This window comes from Hordeum vulgare, chromosome 2H, assembly GCF_904849725.1.
Source record: "Hordeum vulgare subsp. vulgare chromosome 2H, MorexV3_pseudomolecules_assembly, whole genome shotgun sequence".
NCBI lineage: Eukaryota > Viridiplantae > Streptophyta > Magnoliopsida > Poales > Poaceae > Hordeum > Hordeum vulgare.
Window position 1 is genome coordinate 575,689,339 of NC_058519.1, and position 12,258 is coordinate 575,701,596.

At 46.0% G+C, this 12,258-nt stretch overlaps 39 non-coding genes across 39 annotated transcripts; all 39 read left to right on the top strand.

The window, feature by feature from the left end:
- Positions 1–122: 122 nt before the first annotated feature.
- On the top strand, positions 123–241 carry LOC123435445. Its single transcript, XR_006626695.1, has one exon. It is a non-coding gene; the product is annotated as a 5S ribosomal RNA (ribosomal RNA).
- A 191-nt stretch (positions 242–432) lies between these two features.
- On the top strand, positions 433–551 carry LOC123432498. Its single transcript, XR_006624077.1, has one exon. It is a non-coding gene; the product is annotated as a 5S ribosomal RNA (ribosomal RNA).
- A 197-nt stretch (positions 552–748) lies between these two features.
- On the top strand, positions 749–867 carry LOC123431650. Its single transcript, XR_006623239.1, has one exon. It is a non-coding gene; the product is annotated as a 5S ribosomal RNA (ribosomal RNA).
- A 185-nt stretch (positions 868–1,052) lies between these two features.
- Positions 1,053–1,171, top strand: LOC123436465. Its single transcript, XR_006627689.1, has one exon. It is a non-coding gene; the product is annotated as a 5S ribosomal RNA (ribosomal RNA).
- Positions 1,172–1,365: 194 nt separating this feature from the next.
- On the top strand, positions 1,366–1,484 carry LOC123436722. The gene has a single exon (XR_006627935.1). It is a non-coding gene; the product is annotated as a 5S ribosomal RNA (ribosomal RNA).
- A 239-nt stretch (positions 1,485–1,723) lies between these two features.
- On the top strand, positions 1,724–1,842 carry LOC123436819. Its single transcript, XR_006628029.1, has one exon. It is a non-coding gene; the product is annotated as a 5S ribosomal RNA (ribosomal RNA).
- A 266-nt stretch (positions 1,843–2,108) lies between these two features.
- Positions 2,109–2,227, top strand: LOC123432464. The gene has a single exon (XR_006624044.1). It is a non-coding gene; the product is annotated as a 5S ribosomal RNA (ribosomal RNA).
- Positions 2,228–2,439: 212 nt separating this feature from the next.
- LOC123437735 lies at positions 2,440–2,558 on the top strand. The gene has a single exon (XR_006628907.1). It is a non-coding gene; the product is annotated as a 5S ribosomal RNA (ribosomal RNA).
- Positions 2,559–2,755: 197 nt separating this feature from the next.
- Positions 2,756–2,874, top strand: LOC123437405. Its single transcript, XR_006628587.1, has one exon. It is a non-coding gene; the product is annotated as a 5S ribosomal RNA (ribosomal RNA).
- A 209-nt stretch (positions 2,875–3,083) lies between these two features.
- Positions 3,084–3,202, top strand: LOC123436933. Its single transcript, XR_006628140.1, has one exon. It is a non-coding gene; the product is annotated as a 5S ribosomal RNA (ribosomal RNA).
- A 178-nt stretch (positions 3,203–3,380) lies between these two features.
- On the top strand, positions 3,381–3,499 carry LOC123437964. Its single transcript, XR_006629124.1, has one exon. It is a non-coding gene; the product is annotated as a 5S ribosomal RNA (ribosomal RNA).
- A 197-nt stretch (positions 3,500–3,696) lies between these two features.
- On the top strand, positions 3,697–3,815 carry LOC123438380. Its single transcript, XR_006629525.1, has one exon. It is a non-coding gene; the product is annotated as a 5S ribosomal RNA (ribosomal RNA).
- Positions 3,816–3,997: 182 nt separating this feature from the next.
- On the top strand, positions 3,998–4,116 carry LOC123435972. The gene has a single exon (XR_006627214.1). It is a non-coding gene; the product is annotated as a 5S ribosomal RNA (ribosomal RNA).
- A 273-nt stretch (positions 4,117–4,389) lies between these two features.
- LOC123437143 lies at positions 4,390–4,508 on the top strand. The gene has a single exon (XR_006628340.1). It is a non-coding gene; the product is annotated as a 5S ribosomal RNA (ribosomal RNA).
- Positions 4,509–4,690: 182 nt separating this feature from the next.
- On the top strand, positions 4,691–4,809 carry LOC123437359. Its single transcript, XR_006628543.1, has one exon. It is a non-coding gene; the product is annotated as a 5S ribosomal RNA (ribosomal RNA).
- Positions 4,810–5,009: 200 nt separating this feature from the next.
- LOC123432135 lies at positions 5,010–5,128 on the top strand. Its single transcript, XR_006623733.1, has one exon. It is a non-coding gene; the product is annotated as a 5S ribosomal RNA (ribosomal RNA).
- Positions 5,129–5,316: 188 nt separating this feature from the next.
- On the top strand, positions 5,317–5,435 carry LOC123432169. The gene has a single exon (XR_006623765.1). It is a non-coding gene; the product is annotated as a 5S ribosomal RNA (ribosomal RNA).
- A 179-nt stretch (positions 5,436–5,614) lies between these two features.
- On the top strand, positions 5,615–5,733 carry LOC123434568. Its single transcript, XR_006625852.1, has one exon. It is a non-coding gene; the product is annotated as a 5S ribosomal RNA (ribosomal RNA).
- Positions 5,734–5,915: 182 nt separating this feature from the next.
- On the top strand, positions 5,916–6,034 carry LOC123438318. Its single transcript, XR_006629468.1, has one exon. It is a non-coding gene; the product is annotated as a 5S ribosomal RNA (ribosomal RNA).
- Positions 6,035–6,216: 182 nt separating this feature from the next.
- Positions 6,217–6,335, top strand: LOC123436695. Its single transcript, XR_006627908.1, has one exon. It is a non-coding gene; the product is annotated as a 5S ribosomal RNA (ribosomal RNA).
- A 200-nt stretch (positions 6,336–6,535) lies between these two features.
- On the top strand, positions 6,536–6,654 carry LOC123435128. The gene has a single exon (XR_006626388.1). It is a non-coding gene; the product is annotated as a 5S ribosomal RNA (ribosomal RNA).
- A 188-nt stretch (positions 6,655–6,842) lies between these two features.
- Positions 6,843–6,961, top strand: LOC123432171. The gene has a single exon (XR_006623767.1). It is a non-coding gene; the product is annotated as a 5S ribosomal RNA (ribosomal RNA).
- A 188-nt stretch (positions 6,962–7,149) lies between these two features.
- Positions 7,150–7,268, top strand: LOC123434580. The gene has a single exon (XR_006625863.1). It is a non-coding gene; the product is annotated as a 5S ribosomal RNA (ribosomal RNA).
- Positions 7,269–7,450: 182 nt separating this feature from the next.
- Positions 7,451–7,569, top strand: LOC123434926. Its single transcript, XR_006626193.1, has one exon. It is a non-coding gene; the product is annotated as a 5S ribosomal RNA (ribosomal RNA).
- Positions 7,570–7,750: 181 nt separating this feature from the next.
- Positions 7,751–7,869, top strand: LOC123431884. The gene has a single exon (XR_006623484.1). It is a non-coding gene; the product is annotated as a 5S ribosomal RNA (ribosomal RNA).
- Positions 7,870–8,063: 194 nt separating this feature from the next.
- LOC123438720 lies at positions 8,064–8,182 on the top strand. Its single transcript, XR_006629846.1, has one exon. It is a non-coding gene; the product is annotated as a 5S ribosomal RNA (ribosomal RNA).
- Positions 8,183–8,376: 194 nt separating this feature from the next.
- LOC123435688 lies at positions 8,377–8,495 on the top strand. Its single transcript, XR_006626940.1, has one exon. It is a non-coding gene; the product is annotated as a 5S ribosomal RNA (ribosomal RNA).
- Positions 8,496–8,695: 200 nt separating this feature from the next.
- Positions 8,696–8,814, top strand: LOC123437815. Its single transcript, XR_006628983.1, has one exon. It is a non-coding gene; the product is annotated as a 5S ribosomal RNA (ribosomal RNA).
- Positions 8,815–8,987: 173 nt separating this feature from the next.
- On the top strand, positions 8,988–9,106 carry LOC123436723. Its single transcript, XR_006627936.1, has one exon. It is a non-coding gene; the product is annotated as a 5S ribosomal RNA (ribosomal RNA).
- Positions 9,107–9,309: 203 nt separating this feature from the next.
- Positions 9,310–9,428, top strand: LOC123434592. Its single transcript, XR_006625874.1, has one exon. It is a non-coding gene; the product is annotated as a 5S ribosomal RNA (ribosomal RNA).
- Positions 9,429–9,612: 184 nt separating this feature from the next.
- LOC123434603 lies at positions 9,613–9,731 on the top strand. The gene has a single exon (XR_006625885.1). It is a non-coding gene; the product is annotated as a 5S ribosomal RNA (ribosomal RNA).
- A 194-nt stretch (positions 9,732–9,925) lies between these two features.
- Positions 9,926–10,044, top strand: LOC123436394. Its single transcript, XR_006627620.1, has one exon. It is a non-coding gene; the product is annotated as a 5S ribosomal RNA (ribosomal RNA).
- A 194-nt stretch (positions 10,045–10,238) lies between these two features.
- Positions 10,239–10,357, top strand: LOC123438721. Its single transcript, XR_006629847.1, has one exon. It is a non-coding gene; the product is annotated as a 5S ribosomal RNA (ribosomal RNA).
- A 191-nt stretch (positions 10,358–10,548) lies between these two features.
- On the top strand, positions 10,549–10,667 carry LOC123434615. Its single transcript, XR_006625897.1, has one exon. It is a non-coding gene; the product is annotated as a 5S ribosomal RNA (ribosomal RNA).
- A 221-nt stretch (positions 10,668–10,888) lies between these two features.
- Positions 10,889–11,007, top strand: LOC123437816. The gene has a single exon (XR_006628984.1). It is a non-coding gene; the product is annotated as a 5S ribosomal RNA (ribosomal RNA).
- A 173-nt stretch (positions 11,008–11,180) lies between these two features.
- On the top strand, positions 11,181–11,299 carry LOC123434628. The gene has a single exon (XR_006625909.1). It is a non-coding gene; the product is annotated as a 5S ribosomal RNA (ribosomal RNA).
- Positions 11,300–11,478: 179 nt separating this feature from the next.
- Positions 11,479–11,597, top strand: LOC123436724. The gene has a single exon (XR_006627937.1). It is a non-coding gene; the product is annotated as a 5S ribosomal RNA (ribosomal RNA).
- Positions 11,598–11,803: 206 nt separating this feature from the next.
- Positions 11,804–11,921, top strand: LOC123438865. Its single transcript, XR_006629981.1, has one exon. It is a non-coding gene; the product is annotated as a 5S ribosomal RNA (ribosomal RNA).
- A 178-nt stretch (positions 11,922–12,099) lies between these two features.
- LOC123431893 lies at positions 12,100–12,218 on the top strand. The gene has a single exon (XR_006623495.1). It is a non-coding gene; the product is annotated as a 5S ribosomal RNA (ribosomal RNA).
- Positions 12,219–12,258: the final 40 nt, after the last annotated feature.

Below are 12,258 nucleotides of genomic sequence, written 5' to 3' on the forward strand. Positions count from 1 at the left end.
GACCTCATTTTCTTATTTTTGACGATTACTGTATGACTTTTCCCACCGCGCTTGACACCCAACGACTAGTAGTAGTAGTAGTAGTAGGGCAAGCATAAGGAACAAATAGATAGTTGCATGTCGAATGCGATCATACCAGCACTAAAGCACCGGATCCCATCAGAACTCCGAAGTTAAGCGTGCTTGGGCGAGAGTAGTACTAGGATGGGTGACCTCCTGGGAAGTCCTCGTGTTGCATTCCCCTTTTTAAATATATTTTTGCGCCACGTGACAAGGATGACGCGGGAGCGTGATCTATATGACCTCATTTTCTTATTTTTGACGATTACTGTGTGACTTTTCCCACCGCGCTTGACACCCAACGACTAGTAGTAGTAGTAGTAGTAGTAGTAGTAGGGGCAAGCATAAGGAACAAATAGATAGTTGCATGTCGGATGCGATCATACCAGCACTAAAGCCTCGGATCCCATCAGAACTCCGAAGTTAAGCGTGCTTGGGCGAGAGTAGTACTAGGATGGGTGACCTCCTGGGAAGTCGTCGTGTTGCATTCCCCTTTTTAAATATATTTTTGCGCCACGTGACAAGGATGACGCGGGAGCGTGATCTATATGACCTCATTTTCTTATTTTTGACGATTACTGTGTGACTTTTCCCAACGCGCTTGACACCCAACGACTAGCAGTAGTAGTAGTAGTAGTAGTAGTAGTAGTAGGGGCAAGCATAAGGAACAAAAAGATAGTTGCATGTCGGATGCGATCATACCAGCACTAAAGCCCCGGATCCCATCAAAACTCCGAAGTTAAGCGTGCTTGGGCGAGAGTAGTACTAGGATGGGTGACCTCCTGGGAAGTCCTCGTGTTGCATTCCCCTTTTTAAATATATTTTTGCGCCACGTGACAAGGATGACGCGGGAGCGTGATCTATATAACCTCATTTTCTTATTTTTGACGATTACTGTGTGACTTTTCCCACCGCGCTTGACACCCAACGACTAGTAGTAGTAGTAGTAGTAGTAGAGGCAAGCATAAGGAACAAATAGATAGTTGCATGTCGGATGCGATCATACCAGCACTAAAGCACCGGATCCCATCAGAACTTCGAAGTTAAGCGTGCTTGGGCGAGAGTAGTACTAGGATGGGTGACCTCCTGGGAAGTCCTCGTGTTGCATTCCCCTTTTTAAATATATTTTTGTGCCACGTGACAAGGATGACGCGGGAGCGTGATCTATATGACCTCATTTTCTTATTTTTGACGATTACTGTGTGACTTTTCCCACCGCGCTTGACACCCAACGACTAGTAGTAGTAGTAGTAGTAGTAGTAGTATTAGGGGCAAGCATAAGGAACAAATAGATAGTTGCATGTCGGATGCGATCATACCAGCACTAAAGCACCGGATCCCATCAGAACTCCGAAGTTAAGCGCGCTTGGGCGAGAGTAGTACTAGGATGGGTGACCTCCTGGGAAGTCCTCGTGTTGCATTCCCCTTTTTAAATATATTTTTGCGCCACGTGACAAGGATGACGCGGGACCGTGATCTATATGACCTCATTTTCTTATTTTTGACGATTACTGTGTGACTTTTCCCACCGCGCTTGACACCCAACGACTAGTAGTAGTAGTAGTAGTAGTAGTAGTAGTAGTAGTAGTAGTAGTAGTAGTAGTAGTAGTAGTAGTAGTAGTAGTAGGGGCAAGCATAAGGAACAAATAGATAGTTGCATGTCGAATGCGATCATACCAGCACTAAAGCACCGGATCTCATCAGAACTCTGAAGTTAAGCGTGCTTGGGCGAGAGTAGTACTAGGATGGGTGACCTCCTGGGAAGTCCTCGTGTTGCATTCCCCTTTTTAAATATATTTTTGCGCCACGTGACAAGGATGACGAGGGAGCGTGATCTATATGACCTCATTTTCTTATTTGCATTCCCCTTTTTAAATATATTTTTGCGCCACGTGACAAGGATGACGAGGGAGCGTGATCTATATGACCTCATTTTCTTATTTTTGACGATTACTGTGTGACTTTTCCCACCGCGCTTGACACCCAACGACTAGTAGTAGTAGTAGTAGTAGGGGCAAGCATAAGGAACAAATAGATAGTTGCATGTCGGATGCGATCATACCAGCACTAAAGCACCATATCCCATAAGAACTTCGAAGTTAAGCGTGCTTGGGCGAGAGTAGTACTAGGATGGGTGACCTCCTGGGAAGTCCTCGTGTTGCATTCCCTTTTTTAAATATATTTTTGCGCCACGTGACAAGGATGACGCGGGACCGTGATCTATATGACCTCATTTTCTTATTTTTGACGATTACTGTGTGACTTTTCCCACCGCGCTTGACACCCAACGACTAGTAGTAGTAGTAGTAGTAGTAGTAGTAGTAGTAGTAGTAGTAGTAGTAGGGGCAAGCATAAGGAACAAATAGATAGATGCATGTCGGAAGCGATCATACCAGCACTAAAGCACCGGATCCCATCAGAACTCTGAAGTTAAGCGTGCTTGGGCGAGAGTAGTACTAGGATGGGTGACCTCCTGGGAAGTCCTCGTGTTGCATTCCCCTTTTTAAATATATTTTTGCGCCACGTGACAAGGATGACGGGGGAACGTGATCTATATGACCTCATTTTCTTATTTTTGACGATTACTGTGTGACTTTTCCCACCGCGCTTGACACCCAACGACTAGTAGTAGTAGTTGTAGTAGTAGTAGTAGTAGTAGGGGCAAGCATAAGGAACAAATAGATAGTTGCATGTTGGATGCGATCATACCAACACTAAAGCACCGGATCCCATCAGAACTCCGAAGTTAAGCGTGCTTGGGCGAGAGTAGTACTAGGATGGGTGACCTCCTGGGAAGTCCTCGTGTTGCATTCCCCTTTTTAAATATATTTTTGCGCCACGTGACAAGGATGACGCGGGAGCGTGATCTATATGACCTCATTTTCTTAATTTTGACGATTACTGTGTGACTTTTCCCACCGCGCTTGACACCCAACGACTAGTAGTAGTAGTAGTAGTAGTAGTAGTAGTAGTAGTAGTAGTAGTAGGGGCAAGCATAAGGAACAAATGGATAGTTGCATGTCGGATGCGATCATACCAGCACTAAAGCACCGGATCCCATCAGAACTCCGAAGTTAAGCGTGCTTGGGCGAGAGTAGTACTAGGATGGGTGACCTCCTGGAAAGTCCTCGTGTTGCATTCCTCTTTTTAAATATATTTTTGCGCCACGTGACAAGGATGACGCGGGAGCGTGATCTATATGACCTCATTTTCTTATTTTTGACGATTACTGTGTGACTTTTCCCACCGCGCTTGACACCCAACGACTAGTAGTAGTAGTAGTAGGGAAAGCATAAGGAACAAATAGATAGTTGCATGTTGGATGCGATCATACCAGCACTAAAGCACCGGATCCCATCAGAACTCCGAAGTTAAGCGTGCTTGGGTGAGAGTAGTACTAGGATGGGTGACCTCCTGGGAAGTTCTCCTGTTGCATTCCCCTTTTTAAATATATTTTTGCGCCACGTGACAAGGATGACGCGTGAGCGTGATCTATATGACCTCATTTTCTTATTTTTGACGATTACTGTGTGACTTTTCCCACCGCGCTTGACACCCAACGACTAGTAGTAGTAGTAGTAGTAGTAGTAGTACTAGTAGGGGCAAGCATAAGGAACAAATAGATAGTTGCATGTCGGATGCGATCATACCAGCACTAAAGCACCGGATCCCATCAGAACTTCAAAGTTAAGCGTGCTTGGGCGAGAGTAGTACTAGGATGGGTGACCTCCTGGGAAGTCCTCGTGTTGCATTCCCCTTTTTAAATATATTTTTGCGCCACGTGACAAGGATGACGCGGGAGCGTGATCTATATGACCTCATTTTCTTATTTTTGACGATTACTGTGTGACTTTTCCCACCGCGCTTGACACCCAACGACTAGTAGTAGTAGTAGTAGTAGGGGCAAGCATAAGGAACAAATAGATAGTTGCATGTGGGATGCGATCATACCAGCACTAAAGCACCGGATCCCATCAGAACTCCGAAGTTAAGCGTGCTTGGGCGAGGGTAGTACTAGGATGGGTGACCTCCTGGGAAGTCCTCGTGTTGCATTCCCCTTTTTAAATATATTTTTGCGCCACGTGACAAGGATGACGCGGGAGCGTGATCTATATGACCTCATTTTCTTATTTTTGACGATTACTGTGTGACTTTTCCCACCGCGCGCGCCACGTGACAAGGATGACGCGGGAGCGTGATCTATATGACCTCATTTTCTTATTTTTGACGATTACTGTGTGACTTTTCCCACCGCGCTTGACACCCAACGACTAGTAGTAGTAGTAGTAGTAGGGGCAAGCATAAGGAACAAATAGATAGTTGCATGTGGGATGCGATCATACCAGCACTAAAGCACCGGATCCCATCAGAACTCCGAAGTTAAGCGTGCTTGGGCGAGGGTAGTACTAGGATGGGTGACCTCCTGGGAAGTCCTCGTGTTGCATTCCCCTTTTTAAATATATTTTTGCGCCACGTGACAAGGATGACGCGGGACCGTGATCTATATGACCTCATTTTCTTATTTTTGACGATTACTGTGTGACTTTTCCCACCGCGCTTGACACCCAACGACTAGTAGTAGTAGTAGTAGTAGGGGCAAGCATAAGGAACAAATAGATAGTTGCATGTCGGATGCGATCATACCAGCACTAAAGCACGGGATCCCATTAGAACTCCGAAGTTAAGCGTGCTTGGGCGAGAGTAGTACTAGGATGGGTGACCTCCTGGGAAGTCCTCGTGTTGCATTCCCCGTTTTAAATATATTTTTGCGCCACGTGACAAGGATGACGCGGGAACGTGATCTATATGACCTCATTTTCTTATTTTTGACGATTACTGTGTGACTTTTCCCACCGCGCTTGACACCCAACGACTAGTAGTAGTAGTAGTAGTAGTAGTACTACTAGTAGTAGGGGCAAGCATAAGGAACATATAGATAGTTGCATGTCGGATGTGATCATACCAGCACTAAAGCACCGGATCCCATCAAAACTCTGAAGTTAAGCGTGCTTGGGCGAGAGTAGTACTAGGATGGGTGACCTCCTGGGAAGTCCTCGTGTTGCATTCCCCTTTTTAAATATATTTTTGCGCCACGTGACAAGGATGACGCGGGAGCGTGATCTATATGACCTCATTTTCTTATTTTTGACGATTACTGTGTGACTTTTCTCACCGCGCTTGACACCCAACGACTAGTAGTAGTAGTAGTAGTAGTAGTAGGGGCAAGCATAAGGAACAAATAGATAGTTGCATGTCGGATGCGATCATACCAGCACTAAAGCACCATATCCCATCAGAACTCCGAAGTTAAGCGTGCTTGGGCGAGAGTAGTACTAGGATGGGTGACCTCCTGGGAAGTCCTCGTGTTGCATTCCCCTTTTTAAATATATTTTTGCGCCACGTGACAAGGATGACGCGGGACCGTGATCTATATGACCTCATTTTCTTATTTTTGACGATTACTGTGTGACTTTTCCCACCGCGGTTGACACCCAACGACTAGTAGTAGTAGTAGTAGGGGCAAGCATAAGGAACAAATAGATAGTTGCATGTGGGATGCGATCATACCAGCACTAAAGCACCGGATCCCATCAGAACTCCGAAGTTAAGCGTGCTTGGGCGAGAGTAGTACTAGGATGGGTGACCTCCTGGGAAGTCCTCGTGTTGCATTCCCCTTTTTAAATATATTTTTGCGCCACGTGACAAGGATGACGCGGGAGCGTGATCTATATGACCTCATTTTCTTATTTTTGACGATTACTGTGTGACTTTTCCCACCGCGCTTGACACCCAACGACTAGTAGTAGTAGTAGTAGTAGGGGCAAGCATAAGGAACAAATAGATAGTTGCATGTGGGATGCGATCATACCAGCACTAAAGCACCGGATCCCATCAGAACTCCGAAGTTAAGCGTGCTTGGGCGAGGGTAGTACTAGGATGGGTGACCTCCTGGGAAGTCCTCGTGTTGCATTCCCCTTTTTAAATATATTTTTGCGCCACGTGACAAGGAAGACGCGGGACCGTGATCTATATGACCTCATTTTCTTATTTTTGACGATTACTGTGTGACTTTTCCCACCGCGCTTGACACCCAACGACTAGTAGTAGTAGTAGTAGTAGGGGCAAGCATAAGGAACAAATAGATAGTTGCATGTCGGATGCGATCATACCAGCACTAAAGCACGGGATCCCATCAGAACTCCGAAGTTAAGCGTGCTTGGGCGAGAGTAGTACTAGGATGGGTGACCTCCTGGGAAGTCCTCGTGTTGCATTCCCCGTTTTAAATATATTTTTGCGCCACGTGACAAGGATGACGCGGGAACGTGATCTATATGACCTCATTTTCTTATTTTTGACGATTACTGTGTGACTTTTCCCACCGCGCTTGACACCCAACGACTAGTAGTAGTAGTAGTAGTACTACTACTACTAGTAGTAGGGGCAAGCATAAGGAACATATAGATAGTTGCATGTCGGATGTGATCATACCAGCACTAAAGCACCGGATCCCATCAGAACTCCGAAGTTAAGCGTGCTTGGGCGAGAGTAGTACTAGGATGGGTGACCTCCTGGGAAGTCCTCGTGTTGCATTCCCCTTTTTAAATATATTTTTGCGCCACGTGACAAGGATGACGCGGGAGCGTGATCTATATGACCTCATTTTCTTATTTTTGACGATTACTGTGTGACTTTTCTCACCGCGCTTGACACCCAACGACTAGTAGTAGTAGTAGTAGTAGTAGTAGGGGCAAGCATAAGGAACAAATAGATAGTTGCATGTCGGATGCGATCATACCAGCACTAAAGCACCATATCCCATCAGAACTCCGAAGTTAAGCGTGCTTGGGCGAGAGTAGTACTAGGATGGGTGACCTCCTGGGAAGTCCTCGTGTTGCATTCCCCTTTTTAAATATATTTTTGCGCCACGTGACAAGGATGACGCGGGACCGTGATCTATATGACCTCATTTTCTTATTTTTGACGATTACTGTGTGACTTTTCCCACCGCGCTTGACACCCAACGACTAGTAGTAGTAGTAGTAGTAGTAGTAGGGGCAAGCATAAGGAACAAATAGATAGTTGCATGTCGGATGCGATCATACCAGCACTAAAGCACCGGATCCCATCAGAACTCCGAAGTTAAGCGTGCTTGGGCGAGAGTAGTACTAGGATGGGTGACCTCCTGGGAAGTCCTCGTGTTGCATTCCCCTTTTTAAATATATTTTTGCGCCACGTGACAAGGATGACGCGGGAACGTGATCTATATGACCTCATTTTCTTATTTTTGACGATTACTGTGTGACTTTTCCCACCGCGCTTGACACCCAACGACTAGTAGTAGTAGTAGTAGTAGGGGCAAGCATAAGGAACAAATAGATAGTTGCATGTCGGATGCGATCATACCAGCACTAAAGCACCGGATCCCATCAGAACTCCGAAGTTAAGCGTGCTTGGGCGAGAGTAGTACTAGGATGGGTGACCTCGTGGGAAGTCCTCGTGTTGCATTCCCCTTTTATATATATTTTTGCGCCACGTGACAAGGATGACGCGGGAGCGTGATCTATATGACCTCATTTTCTTATTTTTGACGATTACTGTGTGACTTTTCCCACCGCGCTTGACACCCAACGACTAGTAGTAGTAGTAGTAGTAGGGGCAAGCATAAGGAACAAATAGATAGTTGCATGTCGGATGCGATCATACCAGCACTAAAGCACCGGATCCCATCAGAACTCCGAAGTTAAGCGTGCTTGGGCGATAGTAGTATTAGGATGGGTGACCTCCTGGGAAGTCCTCGTGTTGCATTCCCCTTTTTAAATATATTTTTGCGCCACGTGACAAGGATGACGCGGGAGCGTGATCTATATGACCTCATTTTCTTATTTTTGACGATTACTGTGTGACTTTTCCCACCGCGCTTGACACCCAACGACTAGTAGTAGTAGTAGTAGTAGTAGTAGTAGTAGGGGCAAGCATAAGGAACAAATAGATCGTTGCATGTCGGATGCGATCATACCAGCACTAAAGCACCGGATCCCATCAGAACTCCGAAGTTAAGCGTGCTTGGGCGATAGTAGTACTAGGATGGGTGACCTCCTGGGAAGTCCTTGTGTTGCATTCCCCTTTTTAAATATATTTTTGCGCCACGTGACAAGGATGACGCGGGAGCGTGATCTATATGACCTCATTTTCTTATTTTTGACGATTACTGTGTGACTTTTCCCACCGCGCTTGACACCCAACGACTAGTAGTAGTAGTAGTAGTAGTAGTAGTAGTAGGGGCAAGCATAAGGAACAAATAGATAGTTGCATGTCGGATGCGATCATACCAGCACTAAAGCACCGGATCCCATGAGAACTCCGAAGTTAAGCGTGCTTGGGCGAGAGTAGTACTAGGATGGGTGACCTCCTGGGAAGTCCTCGTGTTGCATTCCCCTTTTTAAATATATTTTTGCGCCACGTGACAAGGATGACGCGGGAGCGTGATCTATATGACCTCATTTTCTTATTTTTGACGATTACTGTGTGACTTTTCCCACCGCGCTTGACACCCAACGACTAGTAGTAGTAGTAGTAGTAGTAGTAGTAGTAGTAATAGGGGCAAGCATAAGGAACAAACGGATAGTTGCATGTCGGATGCGATCATACCAGCACTAAAGCACCGGATCCCATCAGAACTCCGAAGTTAAGCGTGCTTGGGCGATAGTAGTACTAGGATGGGTGACCTCCTGGGAAGTCCTCGTGTTGCATTCCCCTTTTTAAATATATTTTTGCGCCACGTGACAAGGATGACGCGGGAGCGTGATCTATATGACCTCATTTTCTTATTTTTGACGATTACTGTGTGACTTTTCCCACCGCGCTTGACACCCAACGACTAGTAATAGTAGGGGCAAGCATAAGGAACAAATAGATAGTTGCATGTCGGATGCGATCATACCAGCACTAAAGCACCGGATCCCATCAGAACTCCGAAGTTAAGCGCGCTTGGGCGAGAGTAGTACTAGGATGGGTGACCTCCTGGGAAGTCCTCGTGTTGCATTCCGCTTTTTAAATATATTTTTGCGCCACGTGACAAGGATGACGCGGGACCGTGATCTATATGACCTCATTTTCTTATTTTTGACGATTACTGTGTGACTTTTCCCACCGCGCTTGACACCCAACGACTAGTAGTAGTAGTAGTAGTAGTAGTAGTAGTAGTAGTAGTAGGGGCAAGCATAAGGAACAAATAGATAGTTGCATGTCGGATGCGATCATACCAGCACTAAAGCACCGGATCCCATCAGAACTCCGAAGTTAAGCGTGCTTGGGCGAGAGTAGTACTAGGATGGGTGACCTCCTGGGAAGTCCTCGTGTTGCATTCCCCTTTTAAATATATTTTTGCGCCACGTGACAAGGATGACGCGGGAGCGTGATCTATATGACCTCATTTTCTTATTTTGGACGATTACTGTGTGACTTTTCCCACCGCGCTTGACACCCAACGACTAGTAGTAGTAGTAGTAGTAGTAGGGGCAAGCATAAGGAACAAATAGATAGTTGCATGTCGGATGCGATCATACCAGCACTAAAGCACCGGATCCCATCAGAACTCCGAAGTTAAGCGTGCTTGGGCGAGAGTAGTACTAGGATGGGTGACCTCCTGGGAAGTCCTCGTGTTGCATTCCCGTTTTTAAATATATTTTTGCGCCACGTGACAAGGATGACGCGGGACCGTGATCTATATGACCTCATTTTCTTATTTTTGACGATTACTGTGTGACTTTTCCCACCGCGCTTGACACCCAACGACTAGTAGTAGTAGTAGTAGTAGTAGTAGTAGTAGGGGCAAGCATAAGGAACAAATAGATAGTTGCATGTCGGATGCGATCATACCAGCACTAAAGCATCGGATCCCATCAGAACTCCGAAGTTAAGCGTGCTTGGGCGAGAGTAGTACTAGGATGGGTGACCTCCTGGGAAGTCCTCGTGTTGCATTCCCCTTTTTAAATATATTTTTGCGCCACGTGACAAGGATGACGCGGGAACGTGATCTATATGACCTCATTTTCTTATTTTTGACGATTACTGTGTGACTTTTCCCACCGCGCTTGACACCCAACGACTAGTAGTAGTAGTAGTAGTAGTAGTAGTAGTAGGGGCAAGCATAAGGAACAAATAGATCGTTGCATGTCGGATGCGATCATACCAGCACTAAAGCACCGGATCCCATCAGAACTCCGAAGTTAAGCGTGCTTGGGCGATAGTAGTACTAGGATGGGTGACCTCCTGGGAAGTCCTTGTGTTGCATTCCCCTTTTTAAATATATTTTTGCGCCACGTGACAAGGATGACGCGGGAGCGTGATCTATATGATCTCATTTTCTTATTTTTGACGATTACTGTGTGACTTTTCCCACCGCGCTTGACACCCAACGACTAGTAGTAGTAGTAGTAGTAGTAGTAGTAGGGGCAAGCATAAGGAACAAATAGATAGTTGCATGTCGGATGCGATCATACCAGCACTAAAGCACCGGATCCCATCAGAACTCCGAAGTTAAGCGTGCTTGGGCGAGAGTAGTACTAGGATGGGTGACCTCCTGGGAAGTCCTCGTGTTGCATTCCCCTTTTTAAATATATTTTTGCGCCACGTGACAAGGATGACGCGGGAGCGTGATCTATATGACCTCATTTTCTTATTTTTGACGATTACTGTGTGACTTTTCCCACCGCGCTTGACACCCAACGACTAGTAGTAGTAGTAGTAGTAGTAGTAGTAGTAGTAGTAGTAGTAGTAGTAGTAGTAATAGGGGCAAGCATAAGGAACAAACAGATAGTTGCATGTCGGATGCGATCATACCAGCACTAAAGCACCGGATCCCATCAGAACTCCGAAGTTAAGCGTGCTTGGGCGATAGTAGTACTAGGATGGGTGACCTCCTGGGAAGTCCTCGTGTTGCATTCCCCTTTTTAAATATATTTTTGCGCCACGTGACAAGGATGACGCGGGAGCGTGATCTATATGACCTCATTTTCTTATTTTTGACGATTACTGTGTGACTTTTCCCACCGCGCTTGACACCCAACGACTAGTAATAGTAGGGGCAAGCATAAGGAACAAATAGATAGTTGCATGTCGGATGCGATCATACCAGCACTAAAGCACCGGATCCCATCAGAACTCCGAAGTTAAGCGTGCTTGGGCGAGAGTAGTACTAGGATGGGTGACCTCCTGGGAAGTCCTCGTGTTGCATTCCCCTTTTTAAATATATTTTTGCGCCACGTGACAAGGATGACGCGGGAGCGTGATCTATATGACCTCATTTTCTTATTTTTGACGATTACTGTGTGACTTTTCCCACCGCGCTTGACACCCAACGACTAGTAGTAGTAGTAGTAGGGGCAAGCATAAGGAACAAATAGATAGTTGCATGTCGGATGCGATCATACCAGCACTAAAGCACCGGATCCCATCAGAACTCCGAAGTTAAGCGCGCTTGGGCGAGAGTAGTACTAGGATGGGTGACCTCCTGGGAAGTCCTCGTGTTGCATTCCGCTTTTTAAATATATTTTTGCGCCACGTGACAAGGATGACGCGGGACCGTGATCTATATGACCTCATTTTCTTATTTTTGACGATTACTGTGTGACTTTTTCCACCGCGCTTGACACCCAACGACTAGTAGTAGTAGTAGTAGTAGTAGTAGTAGTAGTAGTAGTAGTAGGGGCAAGCATAAGGAACAAATAGATAGTTGCATGTCGGATGCGATCATACCAGCACTAAAGCACCGGATCCCATCAGAACTCCGAAGTTAAGCGTGCTTGGGCGAGAGTAGTACTAGGATGGGGACCTCCTGGGAAGTCCTCGTGTTGCATTCCCCTTTTAAATATATTTTTGCGCCACGTGACAAGGATGACGCGGGAGCGTGATCTATATGACCTCATTTTCTTATTTTTGACGATTACTGTGTGACTTTTCCCACCGCGCTTGACACCCAACGACTAGTAGTAGTAGTAGTAGGGGCAAGCATAAGGAACAAATAGATAGTTGCATGTCGGATGCGATCATACCAGCACTAAAGCACCATATCCCATCAGAACTTCGAAGTTAAGCGTGCTTGGGCGAGAGTAGTACTAGGATGGGTGACCTCCTGGGAAGTCCTCGTGTTGCATTCCCCTTTTTAAATGTATTTTTGCGCCACGTGACAAGGATGAT